The sequence below is a fragment of the Zalophus californianus genome, chromosome 3, assembly GCF_009762305.2.
Source record: "Zalophus californianus isolate mZalCal1 chromosome 3, mZalCal1.pri.v2, whole genome shotgun sequence".
Classification (NCBI taxonomy): Eukaryota; Metazoa; Chordata; class Mammalia; order Carnivora; family Otariidae; genus Zalophus; species Zalophus californianus.
In genome coordinates, this window is record NC_045597.1 from 99,006,924 (window position 1) to 99,019,798 (window position 12,875).

The following is a 12,875-nucleotide window of genomic DNA, read 5'->3' on the forward strand; positions in this document are numbered from 1 at the left end:
CCAGGCAAGAGGCCATGCCCCAACTCATAAAGGGCCTGCTTTAGTCACAAACCAAGACGTACGGTCCACAGTGCGTTGTGGAATACAGTAGCATTTTTGGCAATGATTATACCCCATGCTAGTGTTATGGGGGGATACAAAGCAGCATGAGACACAGTGGGGGCTGCCACCAAAAATACTCCAAAACAATTGTCAGAGTCGAAAAGGAGATGACCATGTGTTTGGGAGACTCGGAAAGCCCTCCTGTGCCAGGCCTGGCATAACAGGGAGGATGTAGACAGGACACAGAGAAGGTACAGCTGATCTAAGGGCTGGCGTAGGAAGTACAGGCTTGTGCTTGGAGTACAGGGCCCAGTCCCATTTGGCCATAATGTCAGGCAGGTAGCAGGGAAGACCGGAGATGATAACAAAGGACAGGAGGGCTTGGCAAGCCAGCAGAGGCAGGCCTGAATCCCACTGTCACAGTGGACTGCTCGGTGGCCATGGTTGACTCGCTGGTCGACGCCCTAAGCCTCAGCTCCTGGAGCAGCAAATCTTAGCCCACAAACCCAAGCAATAAAACAAGTTTAATAGTAATCATTACTTTTCTTATGCACTTTCTGTGTTAGGTCTCGTTCTTCCTGACATCGGAGATGTCACTGCCCATAGTCCGGGCTCCCACTGTAGGTGTCCCATGCCACGGTGGGCCCATCCGGTGCTCAGTGCTGGTCTCTGTGCTGGCCTGCCCACCTCCCTGCTCGTCAGCTGTGACCATGCTAAGTGCCTCTCCATCATCCTCACTCCTGTCAGGATCGTTGGCCAGGGCTGCCAGAACAAAGCACTACAACCTGGCTGGCTTAAAATAACAAGACACTTACTTATCCTCCCACAGTTGTGGAGGCTGGAAGTCTGAAATCGAGGTGTCAGCAGGGCCGGGCTCCTTCCAAAGGCTCTGGGACAGGATCCTTCCTGGCCTCTTTGTCACTCCTGGCGGTCCTGGGCGTTCCTAGGCCCCGCTACCATCTTCACAGGGCACCTTCCCTCTGTGTGTGCAGCTCTGGGTCCACATTTCCCTTTTCTTATAAGGACATTAAAGCATCGCATCAGGGCCCACCCTAATCCCGGACGACGTCATCTTAACTTGACGATATCTTTACCAAATCCGGCCGTGTGGTGAAGCCCCAGGTGGACACAAGTCTGGAGGGGCACTATGCTGCAGTCCACTCTCTGAGAGGTGCCTGCAAGACTACAGATTTCCCCTGCTGTCTCTGCGCCTCTCCGAGGCCCCCGGAGCTCTCTGGCCCTCTGCTCCAGGGTGAGAACACAATCCTCCCCTCTCTGAGGTCTGTACACCCCTCCTCTGCTCCCCCCCCCGCCCCAGCCAAGGGGGCTCAGGGCCCTCACCCTGAGAGCGCACATACCCATCCTTGCCAGGGCAGTTGGCAGAAAGCAGATGAGAGTCAACGTGTCTCCCTGCTCAGAGGCCTGATCTCTCATCACCCCAGCCAGTCTCTCCTCTCTCCCCAACCTGAGGAAATTGCATTTATTTACCACATCTTCTCCCAAATCTATCAGCTACGGCCTAAACTTCTGAAACTCAGAAACCAAGAGAAGACCCCTTTCCTCCAGAATGTTGCCTTCCCTGACGTAAGTCTCGCTGGCGAAAGGGGACACAGGAATCTGGTAGGAAAACAACAGCGACGAAATGATTCATAATTTGAAAATATTATTGCGCCGCCCCAAATCCCCCAGCTCACTGCGTGTGTGTGAAGGTCTAGCCCAGTCCCTGGTGTGTACTGTTCCAGGCAGGCAGGATGACCAACCACCCCGGTGCCAGGAGGAGCAAAGTACCAGACAAACCTGGACACGGTTGTCACCCTGCAGTAAAGACCGGTTGCCTTCCCATTCCAAGGACACTAAGCAACCCGGGGAGGCTGCTGCTCAGGCCTCAGAACCCAAACTGTTCAACAATGAGCAAGTGTCTCCAACAGAGGCTTTCTTTTATGGGACAACTGGCTACATTTCAGAGCACTCAGCAGCACGGAGCAGACTCTGGAGGACCACCACCAAGGCGGCACCGAGGACTTTTACGACCAGGCCTATCGGGAGCTGAACTCACAGTCCTGTCCTCCCTGGGAGACTTCTGCAGGACTCGATTCCACATATCTGCACGTGGCTCTCCCCATCACAAAGAGGACACTTCGGCTTCAGTCCCATATTCGTGAAAATAAAAACACTGTAGTCGCCCCCACCCGGCCCTTCAGCGCTCCCAACCTGAATGTGTTCTCATCAGCTTCCTTTCCTTTCACAGTAGCCAGGGCAGGAGTCTGATTCTGTAGCCGGTCTGCGGGCTAGAAAAACACTGTGGAGTTCCACAACCTGAAACCTAATTTCTGGTAGGAAGGTACCATCTGGTGGATAGTTGGGAAACTGCTCACGTCCTGCATTTGAGCCTATGCAGCAGCATGCCAATGGAAATGCTACTCTGAGACGGAAGGAGAGCTCTGCATTCAAATATGGGCTGAGCCCCTTAAATGCTGGACTCCACGCGCAGGCACTTATTCTTAGAACCAATCAGAAGCATCCAGAAGAGTCTCTGTTTTCTGGCCTCCTCTGTCCGGTTTACCATGAATTCAAACAGCTATTCACTGTTCTCTTCCTCTCAAAGTACAGTTCTTGCTTCTCTTTATCAAAGAAACTTACTGATGAGAGTTTTATCTTGAGAAATCTAGTCACACCTCGTTCCATGAACATGTTCGCACAGCCAGTGATCCTTTGTGGGGTCCTCTCCCCGGCCTACCATGGCCCCTTTTGCTGAACCTCTGTCCTGGCCTTTATGCCCTTGCATCAGGCAGTCATTGGATGTGGGGCACGTGGGGAAGGCCAGGACCTTGGACAAGGAGGCTCTCTACAGCTGAAGGCTGTCTGCCAGGACAGTGAGATGGGTCTTTCCCTGAGGGAGACTCCAACCTGCAAAACCATGCTGGGCTCTTAATGTGATCTTTACCCACTAGCTAAGGTCTCCTTCCCACTAAGAGATGGCATCTTTCTTGTTGTCTGTTTTGTTTTTTGTTCTCTTCCTTCTTTACCTCACTTAATGAGCAATGGACATTTACCTAAAGTACGCTGAACCACCCCCAAAAGATCAGGACCTCTGTGAGGAATATGGGGAAGTCATGAGTATCTGTCCCATTTCTACTCTTGTTCCTTTGCCCTTTCCCTTTGCTGTACCCTCTCTCCATTCCTTCCTTCTACAGTCATAGAGTTCTGATTTCTAGAAGGATAAGCAACAGGACAGACTGATTCATACTACGGAGTGAATGACTGCTAACCAACCATTCCTGTCCAATGTAATCTTCTCTATTCCTGCTGTGGTCCAAACACTCATCACAAGTATATTTAGACACTCCTCTCTCTGCTGTTCCTTCTCCATTTCTTCTCTAGTCTACAGTATGTAGACTGTAGACTACTGAAGCCATACCAGTAATCTTCAATATCACTTTTGTCATGTCACTCCCTCATTCAGTGCCACCTCACCTCACTGACAATGCCCAGTCCAAGGACAAGGAGCACTGGACCAGGAGTCAGAGGCCTGAGGGGCCATGAGAAATTAAGAGCACAAGCTCTGGAGCCCAACTGTGGCATGTGCGTCTCAGTTCTACCACTTACTGGCTGAACTTTGGGCAAGGTACTGGTACTCTTCTGCCTCAGTTTTCCCATGTGTGAGAATACCATTTCAGGGGTGAAAATAACATAACCTGCTGTATTAAATTAGTTAATACACTTAAAGCACTTAGGATAGTGGCTGGCACACATAAGTGCTCTATAATCTTAGCCAATAACAGCAGTTAGTACTATCATTAGTACTATTATTGGTACTCCTAGTCGTAGTACTATTAATCATAGGGTTCCCAACAACTGAGTGACCTTGATCTTGAACAAACCACTTCAAGTCGTGGAGAAGGGGCTTCAGTTTCCTCATCTCTAAATTGAGGGCACTGCCTGGTATCCCTTCCAAAACCCCAGAATTTTGTTTCTCCCACTGTCTGCATATCATCCAGGACATAGCCATCAACATGCATTATCATATTATTGTGTGGTGGCTATAATTTTCAGCTCAACCTTACATAAGCCTTTCTTCAGACTTCTGCCAGCCTAGAATTGTCCATGCACCTCTCCGTGTGCTGTCCGTCTTCCTAAACACAGGACAGAATGTTGGCCTCTCTGATCTTTGTGTGTGCCTATGGAATCTGGAATAGCTTCTTCTATCTAGGTGTTCAGGAAGTGTTTATTGATCAGATTGATGTTGAGCACCAAATGGTTCTGGCCACTTTCCAGCGATTTGTCTTCCCTGCCTCTCCCCCTCTGGAATGGCTCCTCTAACAGAGGTCCTTTTTCAATTGCTGGTTTAGTTTGCCACCATCTGTCATAGAGTATGTGTTCCCAGAGGCCCAGAGCACATCTTCCAGGGAATTAGTGCTGTGCCGCAACCAACTCCAAGCAGAGCGAGTTTACATGCAAGAAGCCCAGGATGGTGGTGGGAGGGAAGAAGGAAGGTGGGAGCTGGAAGGCAGCATACGGTTATGGCCTCCACTTCCTGAACTACCCTCACTCAGGGCGCATTGTTAGAATTTAGGAAATGATTTCTAAACATTTAGAAAAACGAGTGTCCTTGAATAAAGGAATCTTCCAGAAAGATGGCCTCCTACACACACCGTTTATTCTTTTGTATGTTGCCGTGTATAGCATCAACCATAAGTAGTTTGAGGTGAGGCCATGGTAAGAGAAGGAACTGACAAAACATCTCAAGATCCACAGGTGTGAGAAGGGAGGTGGGAGGTGCCCTTTATTTCTCGAGGGGTCAGTGATAAATCTGTGATATCAGATGAAGAAGCCACCACAACATGAATGAGTGCAGCAGCCTTGGACCAGTGTCCTCCACCTAGAAGGTCAATAAATATATTTGCATATGTTTCAGCCTGTGTATATTTGGACCTTTTACAGTAGCCATACTGAGAATACTTGCTAGAGGTTTCAAAAAATATAACATCCTTTTTAAGAGGTAGCTAGATTTCTGGCAATTTCAACCCTCCAGAACACAACCAGGATCCTGGCGATCAAGTAAAAAGCCACAGTGTCTCTGTCTTGCTGTACACTGGCGTGCACTCAAGGAGTTACAGAACCGCATGCTCACAAGCATCATATTCATTGTGAAGCCCATCCAATCTTCTGGGAGCTCCTTTTGTGCTGCAGATATAATTCTGAAAATGAATGCAAATAAGCAGTGCTTCTGAATTCAAAGTCAAGTATGTCCCAGGTTTGCCTTGCCAGCCTCTCAGCCAATGCTAATCTCACCTGTTTATGCGGTAGTTCCGTCCCTGATTAATCTGATGGAAGGACACGTGGCCAGTATCTCTTGCTAATACATTGTAGTTGGGTTCCTAACCTAGGGCTTGCTGCCATCTGCCACAATATGATAGACATTACCGATTGTCTCCTGGGAGAGTGATCTCTACCATCTAGCCTGAGCAGTTGGAAAAGGCCTCCCCTATATACATTGCTTTGAAATCCAACCTCCTGAACCCTAAAGGGGTCATTTTATAAACTTCAGAGTTTATATTCAGAGTAAATAGAACAGAAAAATCTCTTAAGGAGCATGTCATGCTGACAACAAGCAACTGCAGCTGGAATGTTCCATCCTCACCCAGGAAGGGCTGACCCATCATCTCCTCCACTGCTTTAGTAGAAGACGGACTCCTCTAATTCACTCATCCCTTGGCACTTTCCATCCCACTGTCTCTTACAACTCTTCTGGAAAACTGAATCAGAAACACTCTCTCCTCATTGCGCCCCCAGAGAAAAGCAGTCAATCACTCCCGTCTCCCCAGTTTCCGGCTGCACCCCCTGCTCACCCAGCCTGTGACGGAGCGTTTCTACCTCTGGCACAGGACCCTGTTTGGGGTCTCCAAACCCAGCAGATTCCTGCAGTGCGCTCCCGCGCCACTCCTCCCGGGGGAGGAAGGGGAGTCTCCCTGGATCTGATGCTTGTTGGGTCCCTGCTGGAAGAGCAGTGGCCCGACTGTGCCCCAGATCACAGTTTATGGCAACCCCGAGCTGAGCGCCCGCTCCTCGGCTCCGTCTTTGCAGCCAGCTTCCCCATTGAATCACAGACCTGTACCTCTGAAACAAATACATTATATGTTAAAAAAAAAAAAAAAATGAGGGGGGAAATCGGAGGGGGAGGGGAACCATGAGAGACTATGGACTCTGAGAAACAAACTGAGGGTTCTAGAGGGGAGGGGGGTGGGGGGATGGGTTAGCCTGGTGATGGGTATTAAAGAGGGCACGCTCTGCATGGAGCACTGGGTGTTATACGCAAACAATGAATCATAGATCACTACATCAAAAACTAATGATGTAATGTATGGTGATTAACTAACATAATAAAGGAAAAAAAAAAAAAAAACCACTCTCTCCTGCCTCCTTTGCCCAGGCCATTTGCTCAATGCTTCCCAAGGACACAAACCTTGCCACCTGTCCTCCAGCCTTTCCTCCCATTCTCCTGCTGCCCCTGAGCCCTTCTTTTACTCCTCTAAGTGCACATTTCTTGAAAAAAGCTATTTACAGTTACTGGCTGTGTCTCGGTACCCTCTTTTACTCCTCAGCTCCATGCAACCTGCTTCAACTCCCATTTCCCTTCTGTAGTTGATCCCTCAAAAGCCAGCAGTGAGCTTCCAGTTGGGAAATTTAATGACCTGCCATTCTGTCTTCTTCTGGGTCAACTCCCTGCAGCTTTGGCATTTCTGCCAGCTACTTCCCTATCCTTTGCTCTCCTAGTTCCCAAGACACTCTCTACCCTGCTATTCTCATCCCGAGACTGTTGCCACCCCTTCCCCCTTTGACTCCTCTTCCTTGAGCCCTCTGCATAGCATTCTTCAAAGCTCTGTCCTTGCCTATTTATCTCCTTTAACTTTCCTTTTTCATGATTTCAACATTCGCCTCCTATGTGCATAACTCTTGACCTCACCCTCAGTTCTGAAGATGCTACTGAGCTGGAGATCTCTACTTTCACCTACCCAGTGGGCATTTCCAGTGTTACCTTCCATACCCCCCTCAAAATCAACAGGTACCAACTAACTCATCTTCCATCCTAGACCTGGTCTACTGCTAGTTCTGCTATTGGCACCAACACTCATCCTTACTCCCAACCTGATCATGTCAGGCACCACCCAGGCTAAACTGCTCAGCCTTGTCCTTCCAGGCCTGGTGAGGTACCAACCTCCATGGGTGCCACCCTGCACCAGCTTTCTCTACCCTGTTTCCATGTTCCACTCTAACTCAGGCCCTCATCACCTCTTCCCAGGATGACCGTGGGGCAGGCTAATTTGTTGAGCTATCAATTTGTGTGTTTTCATGTTGCCTTTCCCTCCTCTGTTCCATGAAGACACGGAATACTTTGTGCATCCTTGCCTCTAGCAAAGTCCTTTCTGGCTTTTAATGGAGAAAACATACTTAATGCCTCTGAGAGCAACAAGGGGAAGGAGGAGACGCTTTTATGGAAAGAGGAAGAGAGAAGGGAAAGACTTTAGAAAAAAAAGTGAAATAGTATTCCACAATAAAAAAATACTAGGCAACAAAAAAAGAATGATTTGTCATACACAACAATATGATGAGTCTCACAGATAAAATGTTGAGGGAAAGAAGCTGGAGGATGATTCTATTTATATGAAATTCTAGAACAGGCACACTCATCTGTGGGGATAGAACTCCGAAGAGTAGCTACCTCAGGGTAGGAAGAGGACTGCTTGGAAAGGGGCAGGAAGGAACTTTCTGGAGTGAGAGAAATGTCCTGTACCTTCAATGGGATGTGGTTATATGGGTATTCCATTTATCCAAATGCTTCCAACTCAACACAGAAGTTCTATAAATTTCACTGAATTCAAAGTTTAAAAAGAGGTCGGAGATTAGGGGACAGTGATGGGAGCGGTACTGATGGCAGCGGTACTGATGGCAGCACCCTGAGAAGGAAACACCAGAGACTGCCGTCTGGTGTCTTTAAAGAACCTGGACCTTGGGCTACAAGGGTCCCAGAATTCACAAAGCTTCACACACTCTAAGCCATAAGAGGCCACCTGCCTTCATGGATGTCGGTGCGACCATGATGGAATGAAGGTCAGGGGTCCTTCCCAGGCCTACCGGGCATTTGGTAATCTTTCCAGATTCCAGAGCATTCTTGGGAAGGCAGGAGTGCCAAAGAATGGCTGATACTGAATTTCCTATCAGCCCAGCAGAATGAAACTGAAAACTAAACGTGAAGAAAATGAAAAAATGGGCATTTCTAGCACATAAGACTCAGTGGACTGAGAGACCTCCTGCAAATGTAAAAACCTCTAATAAATCTCTCAATTCTTATCCACTCTGACAGTTTAGTCTCCCTAAATCGCAATCAGGATCATGTCTTCCTCTGGCTAAAATCTTCAATAACTCTATATTACTTGGAGCAGGAAGGGAAAAAAGTCTATATCCCTTAGCCTGAAATTCAAGGGACTCCTTAATCTGTCTACCTTCCCAAACTCAGTAGCCAGCACTTCTAAGGAGAGAGCAAGAGGGACACTATAAACACACACACCAGTCAGAATTGTTTCATGCTGCTGTCCTCTTGCTGGGGGGGCACCCTCAAGACTACAGTTGTTCCACGCACCACTTGGCTAACATTCAGAGCCAGTGAACACATCTTAGTACTTATGTAACCCAAATATAATTACAAGTGCAAATCTCTCAAAAACTGGGATTTGTTCCAGTCATGTTTTTCACAAGAGCCACATGCAGGAAACCCTCATCCACATGTGAGCTTGGGGAGTGAGACAAACCCGGGCTTCGGGCTGAGACAGACTGGGCTTGAATACCTGCTCTGCTCTGAGTGTATCAGACATGGTTGCACATGTATCTAACAAGCACGTGGGCACATACACCCCTTCCAAACTGCCAGGTTTGTTTCAGTAAGTCACATTCCTCCACTCGGTCTCCCACTAAGCCAGTCATTGAAATCCATCCCACTTAGGACAGACATACATGGCAATTCTGTTCACTGAGACATAAGGAGAGCTCTTCTGAGAAGCTTGCAGGAAATCTTCCTCTCTTAAAATTAAATGACCACCCAGGAAGAGAGTCTCTTCTGCTGCTAGATTTGATTATGTCTGGATGTATAGCCTGAAACAGCAACATCATCTGTCAACCACAGGAGGAGACACCCTGAGACAGAGCCTCTCCACCAAGAAGGGTACAGCAGAAAGATGGGGGGAAATGCTAGGGGTACAGGTATCAGTATCGGTAGATCAATGACACAGACCCCCTTCCAGGCTCTGAGAGGCAGAGATTTCCATTTCTTCACCAGTCCCCTACATAAAGGGCAAGGCCCAGGGTCAAGGCACTTCAGTAAATTGAGACTGTGCTTTCAATGCTGCTACATTCCAATCTATTAGTGTCTTCAGTGATTTTCCTGGGCTATTTTTAATTGATGGTTTAGTTCACTCTTCTTCAACTGAAGTGGTGGATGAACAAGAGTAAATACGCAAAGGTTTGAAAAACAATCAGGTTGAGGTGAGGAATTGTGCATTTACTTCTTTCTGCACATTTTCAACTGCAAATGACATTCTGTTATTTCCTTAGAGTGGAATCTGACAGCTGATCACCTCTTTGAGTTCCTGTGCATCTATTTTATCTCTAATGATACTGCTAACAGGGGGCCTATTTGCACTTACCGCACATTATGACAAACACATCTAACCATTGACATTTAGGTGACTGCAGACAAACGGAGCTATAAAAAGCTTCAATTGCTCAGTGCCTCATTGCCTAAGGGTAATTTGTACATTATAAGGTAGAGGTGGAATTGTGATAAAGATACCACAATCTGCTGGTTTCAAACTTAGGGAAAGTATCAAAGAAATAGCTAAGACACAAAGCTTCCTTGATTCAATGTGGAAAGGATTTATTGAACATCTACTGTATGCACACCAGGCAAGACACTGAAAAAAACTCAGGTGAAATTTTAAGCAGCCAGACTCCACCGTCCAGGAAGAGATGCTACTTTTGTGGAAGTAAAGTAATCTACATATAAAATCATAAAAGTGAAAAAAACTCGACACAGGACTGTATGTAATGTAGATCTTATGTAAATACATTACACATACACATATATTTAATGCTAGATTGAGAATTGTCAAAATGAAAAAAAATCAAAAAATGGAATTGTCAAAAAGGAGAAAGTTTATATGGTCTCAAATCTGTAATAAACTGTTAAAGAGTGACACCTAATAAATCATTAAGGCAACTGCCTTCTTGAACACTCAGTCAAAAGCAGTTTCTGTATCCTACTATGCTTTGCACTTTTAATGCACTTCTGTCCTAGCCCATCAGCCTAAGACCTCAGGAGCAAATCAATAGTCTGACAAAGTCGTTTACTGACCCATTACTATGAAGGACACAGCACATGGAGGAAAGTTGGAAATTATAAGATTTGGGGTCAGGCATTTAAACAAAAATTTAAATAAATTAGCATGGCGATATGCTCAGAGCAAAGCAGGGCTGGACATCAGATCTGGACTGCAAAGTGGAACGAGGGGCCCGTATCCTTGAAAACTAAAGTTTAGATGTGGAATGCTGTGTCCCAAAACCCCTTATCTGAAGCTCTGCACCTTGTTTGGAAACCGAGGCAACTTCTCTGGATCAAAGTAAATTATGTAAAAGTGGGATGTTTCATTCTTACCCATGTCATTTCAAATAGCAAAATTTCTGATAGTTTGATTTTAGAGAACAAAGTTCCTCTGAGTGAGAAAGCAGTAGACACTGGAAGGGAGTTGTTATGGCAGGTTACAGCTGCAGCATGTCCTTGGGAAAAATATTTTTTCCTGTTAACTGCAGCTGGTGTTATCTGTATCTGATGCAGGGCAAGGCAGATTTGTATTTTCTTAGTCTGAGCTAATTTTTACCTTCTCACCTCATGACAACTCAAAACACACAATGCCCTGCATTTTGGTTAGTAATGTTCAGAGCTGTCTCCAAGCTAGACTACAAATACAAAGTGCTGTGTCCCCATCAAGATCTAGCAGTTGTCTCCGATGTGGTGGGTGCTCATAAATATCCTCTGGATTTAACTTGATTACCAAGAAATAGCAGTATTTCAACTTCATCAATGACGGCACATCAGGCCCAAGCAAAACTAAGATCAGGCGACATCAAGTGGCAGGTTAGGAAGCTCTTCTATAGCAACAGAAAGACCTCGCACTTGCAAAACTGAAGGCAGGCCATTCTTCCTCAGCTGGAAGAAACATTTAACAGGATTTCAACAGGAATCCATCCAGCAAAGTTGCACCTACAAAGGGAACTTGCAGAAGAAGTAAGCAGCTAAGCACACGGGTTAGCCTTCTGCTACAAGAGCAGTATACTTTCCAATCTGCATCATTCAGATTTTGCTCTTATGAATGGTGATAGTAATCAGCATTTTCTACCTTATCCTGCCCTAGGCATACATAATTGCTTAAAAAGGCATAGCCTGTCAAGTTATTTGTTCAAGTAATGTCTGTTCGATCATCTCACTTCAAATAATGTCATCATTAAACAATCACACCCATTATAGAGAACATAATGAAACCATTTGGAGTGGAAAACTGTTCTTAACCCCGAAGTACCCCTTAAGTAAAGGGCTTTTGTGTCATAGGAACACTTTCCACTTCCTCTCATCATGAAATGTTAACACACTTCAAGTTGTTTGTAAATTGGCCTGGTGGGTGAAAACCAGAGAGCAACCAGTACAAAAAGCTGTTGTTCACAAGACCTAAAGAAATGACACTAGACTCTTTCTATGCATTGAATAACTCTAGGGTAAACTTACAAGGATTTTGTGAATGCCAGAATTCCCATCTCATAATGCAGTTCTGCTTTGCACCAAACTGCAAGCAAGAGTTCACATCAACACTGAGATTACTAAATGAAAACCATTCTTAAAGAACATTCCTTACCAAGCGTTCTTCCACGTCCTGACGATCAGCCACATCTGGGACAACGGGCATTCATCTCAGGGCACATAAGACACATGTTTCAGAGGCAGCAGTGATGACAAATGTCAGCAATGCCTCTCCCTAAAAAACACTGCTTTGTTTTCATTCAACATGTGGGGCCCCCTTGGGAGGTAAGGAGCAACATGACATGTTACTACTATAGCTGTGTCTTCGAGCCAGGGGTCTCCCGCCTGCTGTAATCTCAAAGTTCATTCACTGCAAAGTAACTTAAGGCCACCTAAAATTTAACTTATGAAGTCAAAACAATACATGGGACATTTATTTCATTTTTCAAAACATTTGTATTTAGCTTCAGGGAGCTTAGATCTCAATCTGAATCACCATCCCCCAAACTCAAAATAGCCATGGGACAGAGGTGGGGGGAGATTCTTTGAAGAGTTAGCTTTGGCTTGTGCTGAGTTCATTTTGAGGTTTATGAGGATGCTCTAGAAGAACACAATAGCACATAGAGAAGAGAAAAATGCTTGTTTGATAAAGTAGAACCAGTTTATTTACTACTTATGCTAAAATGCCCCACATCCACTTAACCTTTAATCACTTCCTTCTGCTATTGTTATGTTGCTCACTTTTGAGACCATAATGGGCCCAAGCAGGAAAGCTTCTTGGGAATGGGCCATTATCTAGCCAAGAATACAAGCAACCCAGACGATACAATTATTAGGTCTCAGAACACCATAAATTCTCAGTTTTTGTTACAACTGTTAAGATGTTCATCAGTTAGAAAAAAAAAGTTGAGATTTTCTATGCGAAATCATTAACCAATAAATTATTAGACTATAGAACAGAGGAAGGAATATCCGGACTTAATATATTCTG